The 12,246-nt window shown below is 41.3% G+C and overlaps 3 non-coding genes across 3 annotated transcripts; 2 read left to right on the plus strand and 1 right to left on the minus strand.

The window, feature by feature from the left end:
- Positions 1-3,423: 3,423 nt before the first annotated feature.
- Positions 3,424-3,497, minus strand: trnai-aau (transfer RNA isoleucine (anticodon AAU)). The gene has a single exon. It is a non-coding gene; the product is annotated as a tRNA-Ile (tRNA).
- Positions 3,498-5,412: 1,915 nt separating this feature from the next.
- On the plus strand, positions 5,413-5,484 carry trnam-cau (transfer RNA methionine (anticodon CAU)). The gene has a single exon. It is a non-coding gene; the product is annotated as a tRNA-Met (tRNA).
- A 4,745-nt stretch (positions 5,485-10,229) lies between these two features.
- trnal-uag (transfer RNA leucine (anticodon UAG)) lies at positions 10,230-10,311 on the plus strand. The gene has a single exon. It is a non-coding gene; the product is annotated as a tRNA-Leu (tRNA).
- Positions 10,312-12,246: the final 1,935 nt, after the last annotated feature.

A 12,246-nucleotide genomic window follows, 5' to 3' on the forward strand; every position in this document is an offset into this window, starting at 1 on the left:
ACTGACGGTGCCTCAAGCTTTGCGTTAATCATTATGAATTTTTTATGAGCCCCATTTTTGCATATCAAAAGTGTAACAATGTTAAAGAATTCAGAGATTTTTGTGTTTTAAAAGTAGGAATATTAAATTAAATGCACACATTTTCACCTGTGCGGCTTAGTGTCATGAGTGGTTAGTGTGTTGGCTTCACAGCTCTGGGGTTTTGGGTTCAAAGCCAGGTCATGTCCATCTTTGTGGAGTTTGCATGTTCTCCCTGTGCCTGTGTGGGTTTCCTCTGGGTTACTCTGGTTACCTCCCGCATTCCCAAAACATGCATGGTAGGTTGATTGGACACTCTAAATTGCCCCTGGGTATGGGTGTGTGTATGCGTCATTGTCCGTCTCCTTGTGCCCTGTGATCAGCTGGCCATTGTTTTAACATGTCCCCCGCTTCTGGCCCGGAGACAGCTAGGATTGGCTCTAGTATGCAGGGGTTTCATAAGCCTAGAGAGGATAAAGTGGTTCAGAAATGAGATGAGAGATGATAGACATCTTCAGGTATTTTTACTTTTAAATTCTGGATCTAAAGAATACTACAATTTAAGAATATAAATTGTTTATGACTCTTTGTCAAAATGTCTGATGTGTTAGTTTCAACCCCACCAACATTTTGCTTGTAGCATTCTGCTAAAAGAGATGCCTCCCTAAAAAGCCAAGGAGTTAGAATGCATTGATTTTTGGGCTGAGCAGACCACTACCGCTGCGGTCTTTTCTTACCCAGTACTTGGTATGAAGCTGAATGCAGCACCTAAGATTGGTTGGTTACATGACCTGAAGTTCAGGACGTCCATATTGTAATGTCTATATTGGGCAGTGGCACTCCGTGACCCTCGAATACTATTTAATGACTATTTTTTATATTTTTATATATATATATATATATATATATATATATATATATATATATATATATATATATATATATATATATATATATATATATATATATATATATATATATATATATATATATATATATATATATATATATATATATATATATATATATATATATATATATATATATATATATATATATATATATATATATATATATATATATACATATATATATATATAAATATATATATATATAATTGTATTACTGAATAACTCTATTTACATCGCATTATTGATTATTTAATTTGTAATTTCCTAATTTAGGCTCCACCATTTCGGAAAGAATTGTGAAGTAAATACAATCTTCAACGACACTCAATTTTCTTATACAGTAATGCCTTTTTCTAACTATCTTGTGTATTCTTTCATTGCCTTTAAATAAGGTGCATCTGTATGTGTCTTGAAGTCAAACTTATACCTTCTTGGCTCAACTTGAGAGAATGAAATAATTTGCATTGGAAGTCGCTCCGTAGCCGGTAACCGGTCAAATAGTCCCGGGGGCTATTTAGCCAGTAACCAGTCAAATACCCTATATGGCCCCGTATGGCTTTTAAGCCGATGTGACAGTATATATTTTTTATTTCTATGGTAAACCCTTACCCTCCTTCCATATTTTCACAACTTGTATCAAATAACAGTCCACTATCTCAGCATTATAATAACATTGCTCTGATTTGTCTTTGAGACATCAAAACACAGGGATACGACATTAATGAAGACTAAAGGAGAAGTCAATCCATTATGAGGATTGAGATTTGGTAATATTTCTCCCATTTCTAAAGCAATACTTACAATAATTGGCAGTTATTGCCCGCCGACTTTACTTTTTTACTTTAATACACATGTTAATGCGTTAATGGTCTTTTTTTTCTGTTTATGTTTCATATGTACTGTTTACGGATGCAGTTTTTTATATGTATCGTATCTTGTGCTGACCCGGACCATCTGTCAGATTTTCAAAGTCAATGCGGCCCCCGAGCCGAGAAGTTTGCCCACCCCTGCACTAGACGGACGAGCCAGGGGTGCCCATACAATGACACTTTTTTCCTTAGGTGGCTAATGTCCCATATGACCCCATCATCGATCATAATTCGACAAAACCAGGACTTGTCCAGGAGTTGGACCTGGCACCTCTCACACCTCAAGCGAGAATCATAACACTAAACCAACGAGCCAGATGTCCTCTTAGAATGACACTTTTTTTCTCAGGTGGCTTATGGCCCATATTACCCCACCATAGATCACAATTCGACAAAATTTGGTCTCGTCCGGATTTTGCTTCCGGGACCTCTCTTACCCTGAGCTAGAATCACACCACCACACCAACGAGCCAGGAGTTCCCATACTGAGACACTTTTTTTACTCAGGTGGTAAATGTGCCATATCACCCCCATGATAGATCACATTTTGACAAAATAACAGCTCATCAGGGAGTTGGACCCAGGACCTCTTGCACTGAAAGCGAGAAATAAACCACTAGAACAACAGGCCAGACGCACTCTTAGGTGTCACTTTTTTTCTCAGGTGAAGTGTGTGACATATCAACCCCCATAATAGATCACAATTCGACAAAGCATGGGCTCGTCCGGGAGTTGGACCCGGGACCTCTCACACCCTAAGCGAGAATCATACCACTCGACCAACGAACCAGACGTGCTCGCAGTGTGACACTTTTTTCCCCTGGTGAAATATGTGACATATTAGTTGGACCCAGGACCTCTCGCCTCCAAAGTGAGAATCATACCACAAAAACAAAGGCGCCCAAACAATTACACTTTTTTCTAAGATGGCTGATCTCCCACATCACACCGTCATATATCACAATTCGACAAAGCGAGGGCTCATCCAGAAGTTACATCCGCGACCCCCCACACATTAAGTAAGAATCACAGCACTAGACCAGTGCTTCTCAATTATTTTCTGTTAGGCCCCCCCTAGCAAGAAGAAAACTATTCGCGCCCCCCCCACTTCCCACCGTGACTATAAATAAAATAATTTTATAAAAGTGTTATAGGTACAACATGTGAAATGTTGCACTCTCACAAACATGACAGAAGTAACAATGAGAGCGCCACTGCCAGCTACTGTTGTGGATGCGCGATTACACTTTATACTAGTACGGCCAAATAAAATCCTGTTCCCCAGGGTTACACAGGGTTACATAAGCAAGATCATCCCACTAGACCAACATGCCAGGGGTGCCTGTGCAGTGACACTTTTTTCGCTAATCTTCCATATCACCCTATTCACCATATTCACAACAATTTGGGAAGAATAAAAATGTTGTGGGAACGAACCTAGCTTTTATTGCCTCACTGAGATGATTCACATTCTGGGAGGCATCTTCTGCCTTGTGGAGCAGAGAAATTACCAGATCACAGGAAGTGAGGAAATATCAAGACAAGAAATTATGTTATGTTAGGGCAAAATACACTGTATTTCACAATTTCACAATTTCACAATTTCAACTACTACAGAGAGGTCTTGTCCTGTGTGGGGGTTGAACCCACGACTTCGGCGTTATTAGCACCACACTCTGACCAACTGAGTTAACAGGCCAAGTGCTACATGACCCAGGTATTTGAATAATAGCAAAAATGCAACACTTCAACTAGCTAAACACTTATGTTACGGCAAAAGAAGTTGGACTAGGTAATTTTATATGACTTTGGAGAGTTCATGGCTCATATGGAAGTCAAACTCACAGCCTTGGCATTAATGGCACTATTCTGACCAACTGGGCTAACCAGCCATGTACAAAGTGGTCATGATTTTTGTGTGATGACCGTAATTGCCAATGTCAGCTAGCTAAACTGTTATGTTACGGCAAATCATTTTAGGCAATCTTAACTTACTCTAGAGCAGTGCTTCTCAATTATTTTCTGTTAGCCCCCCCCTAGCAAGAAGAAAACTATTCGCCCCCCCCCCCCCACTTCCCACCGTGACTATAAATATAATCATTTTGTACAATTGTTATAAGTACAACATGTGAAATGTTGCACTCTCGCAAACATGACAGAAGTAACAATGAGAGCGCCACCACCAGCTACTGTTGTGGATGCGCAATTACACTTTATACTAGTACGGCCAAATAAAATCCTGTTCCCCAGGGTTACACGCGCCCCCCCAGGTATCGCACCACGCCCCCCCGGGGGGCGCGCCCCACTATTTGAGAAGCACTGCTCTAGAGCAAGGTGCCAAACCACACAAAATGATGCAGCATGCCAGATTTGTTCCCTGGACTGCCTCTTTGACACCTGTGTTCTAGAGAGACCGTGCCCATTCGGCGTTCGAACCCACGACTTTGGCATTTTCAGCACTATGCTCTGCCTAAATGAGATGAACAGCAATGTGCTGGCATTGGCTCGGGTGCGACGGTCGTGCCAATCGGCATGAAGATGCGGGGATGGACGGGCAAGCGGAGAGCTTGAACGGATGAGGTCAAGTGGGGAGTGGCGAGTGGGAATTGAATGTCTTTCTAATAGGGGAACGAAACGTTTAAGTCTCCCGGGTTGCACTGGCATCTGAGCAAACCCACCACCAAGTTGTGATTGGTTGAGAGCTCCATCCCTCTCTTTACCCGAGTATTCAAGACATGTGGGTGTACTGGTGCCAAATGCACATATGGACACCCTTATGCTTGAACATGGTGTTCATTATTGTCAATCCACTACGAGCGCAGAAATCCAACAATAGAACACCACTCGGGTAGCGATCAGGGGGGGGGGGGGGGCGTTCCTTCCAATCACCCCCTCCAGGTCTCACATCAACATTGAAGTCCCCCAGCAGAACAAGGGAGTCCCCCTAAGGAGCACTCTCCAGCACCCCCTCCAAGGACTCCAAAAGGGGTAGGTACTCTAAACTGCTGTTTTGTGCAAGCACACAAACAACAATCAGGAAGCTAAGATGCTAAGATGGTGGGATGCAACCCTTTTGTCCCGCGGGCAACTCCAGAGCCAAACTATTTCGAGCCAGGATTTCTCAACCTTACGCCTAGGCTCTTTTCCTAACCGCGTGCGAGTGAGGGAAGATTTCGTCCAATAATGTTGCCCATCATAAAGGGTCCTCTGAGCCATTCTTCGTCTGATCCCTCACAACAGACCAGTTGACCATGGGTAAGCCTACCAGGGCTACACGGCCCCGGAAAACACTGCTCCAAGGATCACATTACCACCGGGACACACAAACCCCACCACCACGATAAGTTAACGACTCGTCAGTGGGGTATTATTAACTTAAATTCAACATGGTATATTGTTTTGTAAATCCTGGCGCCGAATGTCTCATACCGAGTTTTTCATTGGAATGGAAATTTTTAAATGCATAATGGATGACTCTGTGAATAGCAGGACTAACTCATGACAGTCCCCGGCCGAGACCGAGGTTCCTGCGCTGGTGGTCCACAGGAGCTCCGTCAGCAGGTGAGAATACCCACGATTCCTCAGTATATGATTTGATATGTGAAGGAGGAAGAAGCAGAGTGGCGCAGCGGGAGCGTGCTGGGCCCATAACCCAGAGGTCAATGGATCGAAACCATTCTCTGCTAATATCAGTCCTTGTTTGTAGAAGCAAACTACCCCACTTCCAAGTGTTACCATTTGTGTGAAAAAAAAGTTCTTGAAAATGATTAATTCTGCAAAGTTACCTTTTCTCACTTCATATTCTTCTGATCAAAAACCTGATCGAAATTGGACTGAAATCGGGCCTGATCGCATCATTTTCACAAGATCGGAATCCGATAAAAAACTAATCATTTTTCTGAAACAGGTCCCCCAAATGCCTTGACATTCTGATGAAGGCGGAAGTAATACGGTGAAAAATGGTCAGGCCTAAAAGTCATTGTGAGAAAGGAACAGAAAATAGTCAAACAGGAAAATTCCCTATTATTTCATAACAATTAGTCCATTTTTCTTTTTGTCATGTATTTCAAATATTAACAACAAGTGTTTAATTGCATTCTAGTTTCGTACACATACTTGAGAGCATGTTCTCACCAAAAAGAAAATGCAGTATCAGTTAAAAAACAACTGAACAAGACAGGTAAAAAAAGTGAAAACAATCGAAAATTACATCTAAATATGAGGAAAATGAATTCTTATTGTTGGGTTTATTCTGTAAAACTATTATATACGTGTGTATTTAATCATTTTTGTACTAAATCACTCTTCAAATTGTCCGAAGAGAACTCAGGGTCTTAACCAGTAACCTAGTCCTCCCACAAGGACTGTATATCTGACATCTGACCCAGTCTTGGGCCCAGTATTGGACAATATTCTGTAATCCTATTATATATGTGTGTATTTAATCATTTTTGTATGAAAGCTTCTTCAATTTGTCGGAGAAGTCACGATCGTGATTTTAGTTGAGTTTACAGTCCAATGAACTGCCAAAGATTGGGGTTTATTCTGGGACCTGTAGATCGGAGGTGGCAAAGTCTGGTCTTCAAGAGCCCCTATCCAGTCAGTTTACCATATCCCCTCCTCTACCACACCTGAATCAAATGATCAACTTATCAGCAAGATATCCAGAAGCTTAATATGGAAACAGAATATTTGATTCAGGTCTGTTGGTGGAGGGAGTTATGGAAAACAGACCGGATAAGGGCTCACCAGAGCCGGACATGGCCACCACTGCTGTAGATCTTCAGGTTAGTACTGTCCCATCTGAGTTACTTTGACTCACGTAGGTGAACAAAAATCAACCTAGACTGCATATTTACACACTGATTACAAGTCAATTGATCACAAATTGAGTTGTGTTTGATTTTGGTTGGTTTGATATAGTCCAACAGACTGCCAAAGCCTAAGGTTGAACCAGGAACCTTTAGATCTTCGGTCAAATGCTCTCTCACCAAAGATACTTCCGCTTCAGTAGGACAATAAAATTAACATGAACTGTTTATTGACTCTAGGGTACCCAGTAAACTGAACTCAAATAGATTATTAGCTGATTACAAACAGGCCAAGGGAGTGCTGAAGCTAATTTCCTAATTTGGGCTCTACTATTTCGGATAGAACTGTGAAGTAAATAAAATCTTCAACAACACTCAATTTGCTTATGAAGTAATACCTTGACACCAAGTGTTCCAACTTATGAGAAAATTTGGGATACGAGATAAATTCTGAGCAAATTTTTGACTTGAGATATGAGATATTTGAGATATGAGCACACCAAATGGTTCCTGATTGTGAGTCGGTGGAAATTTTGAACAATTAAGATTTCTGTTGTAACATTCTGTGTTTTTTTTTCTCTCGGAAGGAAACAGATCAATTTGTATTTCGGTAATTTCCATGGGAAGAATTGACTTGAGATATGAGTAAATTGACATACTAGCTTGATCCCGCTGTAAGCTCATAGCTTAATGTATTACTGTATTTGAATTAAAAAAAACAGATTTTCAGAATGCAAAATACAATAATACTTCGATTACAATGATCTTTCATATGGACATTGATAAAGCAAGCCAAGCCGTGATTGGCCACTGCTTATCACACCACATTTGCGTATTTTAAGTCTATCATTTCGACTAAATGTCTGGCAAGAAGCTGAGCAGGAAAATGATTTCTGACCAATGTGGGTAATTGTGTTCTTAAGATATTCCTGCAACAAATTGGGCAAAAAAAGGCTTTTCTCCTGTGTGGTTTGTTTAGTCTTCTTTTTAGGTTCCCTTATGTGAATATGTTGGAACATTAACTGTGCCTGGAAAATGTTTTTGAATTGTGTAGCTTTTTAATTGGGCTGTTATAGTGAATCTGTGGCCACAGACGGAGCAGGAAAACATTGTTCTACAGTCTGGGTGAATAAGTGTTCTTCTAAGCTTCCCCTTTGGGAAAATTTTCGACCACATCCTTAGTAGGAAAATGGTTTTTCGCCAGTGTGGGTTCTTGTGTGACCTTCTAAGTAGGGCTTTAGAGAAAAGGCTTTTTTTGCCATTGTGGGTTCTTGTGTGACCTTCTAAGTGGTGCTTTAGAGAAAAGGCTTTTCAACAGTGTGGGTTCCTATGTTTTTTAAGCTTTTTGTGTGTGCGAATGTTTGCCCACAAACTGAACACGAAAATGGTTTTTCACCAGTGTGGGTTCTTGTGTGTATTTGTAAATCATGCTTTTGAGAAAAGGCTTGACCACAATTTGAACACGAAAATGGTTTTTCACCAGTGTGGGTTCTTGTGTGTCTTTTTAAATTTCCCCTCTCAGTAAATGTTTTACTACAAACTGAGCATGAAAATGGTTTCTCACCTGTGAGGGCTCTTGCGTGGGAGTCTAAGCTTGTTTTGTGTATGAACGCTTGACCGCAAACTGAACAAGAAAATGTTTTTTCACCAGTGAGGCTTCTTGTGTTTTTTTTAAATTTCCCTTTTCATTAAATGTTTTACCACAAACTGAGCATGAAAATGTTTTTTCATCAGTGTGGGTGCTTATGTGGGCTTTTAAGCCTGTCATTTGTGTGAATCTTTGACCACAAACTGAACACGACAATGGTTTTTCACCAGTGTGTGTTCTCACATGACTATTTAAGTGTCCCTTCTGTGTGAATGCATGACCACAAACTTAGCAGGAAAGTGTTTTTACACCAGTGTGTATTTTAGCATGACTATTTAAGTGTCCCTTCTGTGCGAATACTTGACCACAAACTGAGCAAGAAAACGGTTTTTCACCAGTGTGGTTACTTGCGAGATATTTTAAGCTTTTTTTTGTGTGTGAACACTTGACCGCAAACTGAACAAGAAAATGTTTTTTTACCAGTGTGGGTTCTTGTGTGTGCTTGTAAATCTTGCTTGTGAGAAAAGGCACTACGGCAATTTGGATACAAAAAAGTTTTTTCACCAGTGTGGGTTCTTGTGTGTCTGTTTAAATTTCCCTTCTCAGTAAATTTTTTACCACAAACTGAGCATGCAATTGGTTTTTTGCCAGTGTGGGTTCTTGTGTGTATTTTTAAGCGACCATTCTCTTTATATCTTTTTCCACAAACTGAACACGAAAATGTTTTTTTTACCAGTGTGGGTTCTTGTGTGTATTTTAAATCTTCCCTTGTGTGTAAATATTTTTCCACAAACTGTACATGATAAGGATTTCTCCCCAGTGTAGATCCTCATATGTCTTTTCAAATGAGACTTTATCCCAAAAGTTTTTCCACACTGAAAGCATTTGTAAAGTTTGTCGCCCCTGGGATTTTTCTTGATATCTTCGACATCATCATTTTCAAAAAGCAAGTTGTTGTCATCTGATAAAGGAGCAATTAAATTTTCTGCTCGCCATACTTCTATTGAGCTGGCACTCAGAAGCTCCGCCCCTCATTTGCTCACACCCAGATCATCTTCACTCTTGAAAGGCTCACTAGTTGACCATTTGACACAATCCTCATTTTTGATTGGAGGTTGCTCTTCTCTTTTGCACTGTTCAGGGAACTCTGGCTCCTCCTCTATAATTTGAGGCCAAGTTGAGGCCTTTCCAGGCTCCACCCCTACGCTAGCCACGCCCAGATCATCCCACTTCACGGCCTCACCAGGTGACCTGGTGACATCATGTTCCTCCTTTTGGATTGGAAGTTGCTCTTCTCTCATTTGTTGTTAAGGGAACTCTGACTCCTCTTCTTTGATTTGGGGGAGCTCTTTAAAGCCAAAAAACTTTTGCCCATCATTTTCCCTGAAACCTGCAAAGACAAAAAGTTCATATGCATCAGGACATGTACTGTATTTTCACGACTATTAAGCGCGTCCTGTTTTTTGCCGCAATGTCAATAACTAGTGCTATTTCTGTATTTTAGACACACAAAGGCCGGTTGTTGTTGTTGTTGTTGTTGTTGTTGTTGTTGTTGTTGTTCTTCTTCTTCTTCTTCTTCTTCTCCTTCTCGTTCTCCTCGTTCTCTTTCGACTTCTCCTTCTTCTTCTCCTCCTCCCCTCCTCCTCCTTCTTCTTCCTCAATAGGTTTTCCGGTTGTTGGCAGCCAACATACTGTAGCAGTATCACCCTCTACTGTCTCAGTACCTCAAATTGCCAGGTTCTCAATTAAGAATTTATACAGAAGGGGCGATAATGTTAAATTTGGTCTCTTAATACCACAGCGTGAAGATAGAAGCTCGAAGTCCAATTCGAATCTAGCTAGCCGTGACACTAAACGAAAAGCTACATTTTGAGAAAAAGTTAGGCAATTTTAAGGACATTTGCCTTAAATGATACATTGGGTTTGGTCTCATTGCAATTAACAAAAAACATATTTCAATATTTAAATATAAGGGTGTCTAAGGTTCATTTAAAATTTACTGATTCCCAATCCCCCATTTGATGACATGGAAGGTAGTGTGGCCGAGCGGTCCAAGGCGCTGGATTTAGGCTCCAGTCTCTCAGGAGGCGTGGGTTCAAATCCCACCACTGCCAATAATTCATGCACTGTACATGTATATTTTGTTCCTAGTGCTTATGGCCCTTCACTAACCTGGAAGATAAAATGTGAAACTATTGGTGAGAGAGCTGAGTCCCAAACACTAATAGGAGTGTCGCGTTTGCACACCACTGTGCCACTGATGGTGCCTCAAGCGTTGCGTTAATCCTAATTAAATTTTTATGAGACCCAAATGGGGCAAGATTTGTGGTTTTGTTGATGGTTTGACGAATAGAGAGCAAAGCCAATGGGAGATCTTGGAGCCAAGACATTTTGCTGCCGTACATTATTTTTGACAATTTCTCTTTCATTCGTTCAACTTTACCTTGACTTTGTTGGTGATAAATGTGGAGTATAGAATGTATTCTTTATACTTTCTATTCAGTATAGTCACTAGGATAGAATTTTGGATAGCCTCGTGGAAATTTCCATCATGACACTTATGAGTTAGGGGTGAGAGAAGACAAGTATGGGTGCCACCGATTAGTCAATTTAGTCATCATTGCCTGGGGGCCCACGTGAGCGGGTGAGTGGGCCTCCATCAAGTCAGACACCGATAATCATTGCGTGCCCATTCATGAAGGTCCATGATAGCAGCTGAAACTGCATACGCCGAATCACTATAAACAGTAACCGGATGACCTGCTGCGGTCTCCAAAGCCAAACAGAGTGCTCACGCCTCAGCCGCTCGGGCAGACTGATTAGTAGTCAAGACAGAGGATGCACAATGCACAAAGTCATTTCCCCTGCTTTCCACTACGGCAGCCCCCGCTTGGAGACATCCCGAATGGTCTCTCCAACAACAACCGTCTGTAAATATAATGCGACCGGATGTAAGCGGTTTGGTAGCAAGGTCAGCAAGAACGTACCTTTGGTGATTAACTCGCCTAGCACATTCGTGGGGGCCTAGATGGGTGTTTCTGCCATGTTAATGCCTGTGTGAACGTAATTGATGTTCGGAGCTGTTAGGATACGTAAAAGTCTAGACTGTTGAGGAGATGATAAGGTAAATACTGACGAAGCCACATATGCCGATACCCCATGATCAGTCAGAACGTATAGGGGATGTCCCGTCACTGTATGTGCTGTATTAAGAAGCACTTTAGCGAGCCCTGCGGCATAACAAGTACAATCTGTTTGACGGAGTTCAACACTATCCAGTGTAACGCTGCAATACATGAATACCCGTCTAGTTGCTGAAACCTTCTGAAACAAAACAGCATTTACTGTGGTTTCTGAGTTAGACATCATCAAGATAAAAGGGTTTATCAAAATCAGGGTTGGCCAGGGCAGCCGCCGAGGCCAGTTCTTGGATCAGAGACACAAAGGCTTCATCCGTTTGTCCAATCAAGTCATGCTCTGAGGTTCTGAACATCTTTGACTAGAGCACGAAGGGTGTTTGTTTTGTCCACATAACATTGTATATAGGTCCTACTGTAGCCACAGAGGCCTAGAAATGCCAACATGTCTTTTACAGTTTGGGTTCTGGAGTGAGATAAAATGGTTTTTCGATGTTCAGGTGACATGGACAGTCCTCTCGCTGACATAATACGGCCAAGAAAAGTTACTTCTTTTCGACAACACTGAAGCTTCTTTTTGGACACTTTGAAACCTAGATCATGAAGTTTGAGTAGGACCACCCTAGTGACCTCAAGACAGATTTCAGAAGTAGTTGCCGCAATACAAAGGTCATCCACACACTGTAAAAGAACAGTGTCATTAGGTAAAGTCAGGTCTTGTAACAGGTTCTTCAGACATTGATTAAAAATACCAGGTGAGTTTTTAAACAATTGTGGCAGGCGCTGATACTGCGTATGGACACCGCTATAAGTGAAAGCAAAGTACTGTCTAGCTCAGTGCTTCTCAATTATTTTCTGTTGGGCCCCCCCTAGCAAGAAGAAAACTATTCGCGCCCCCCCACTTCCCACCGT

The sequence above is a fragment of the Stigmatopora nigra genome, chromosome 20, assembly GCF_051989575.1.
Source record: "Stigmatopora nigra isolate UIUO_SnigA chromosome 20, RoL_Snig_1.1, whole genome shotgun sequence".
Classification (NCBI taxonomy): domain Eukaryota; kingdom Metazoa; phylum Chordata; class Actinopteri; order Syngnathiformes; family Syngnathidae; genus Stigmatopora; species Stigmatopora nigra.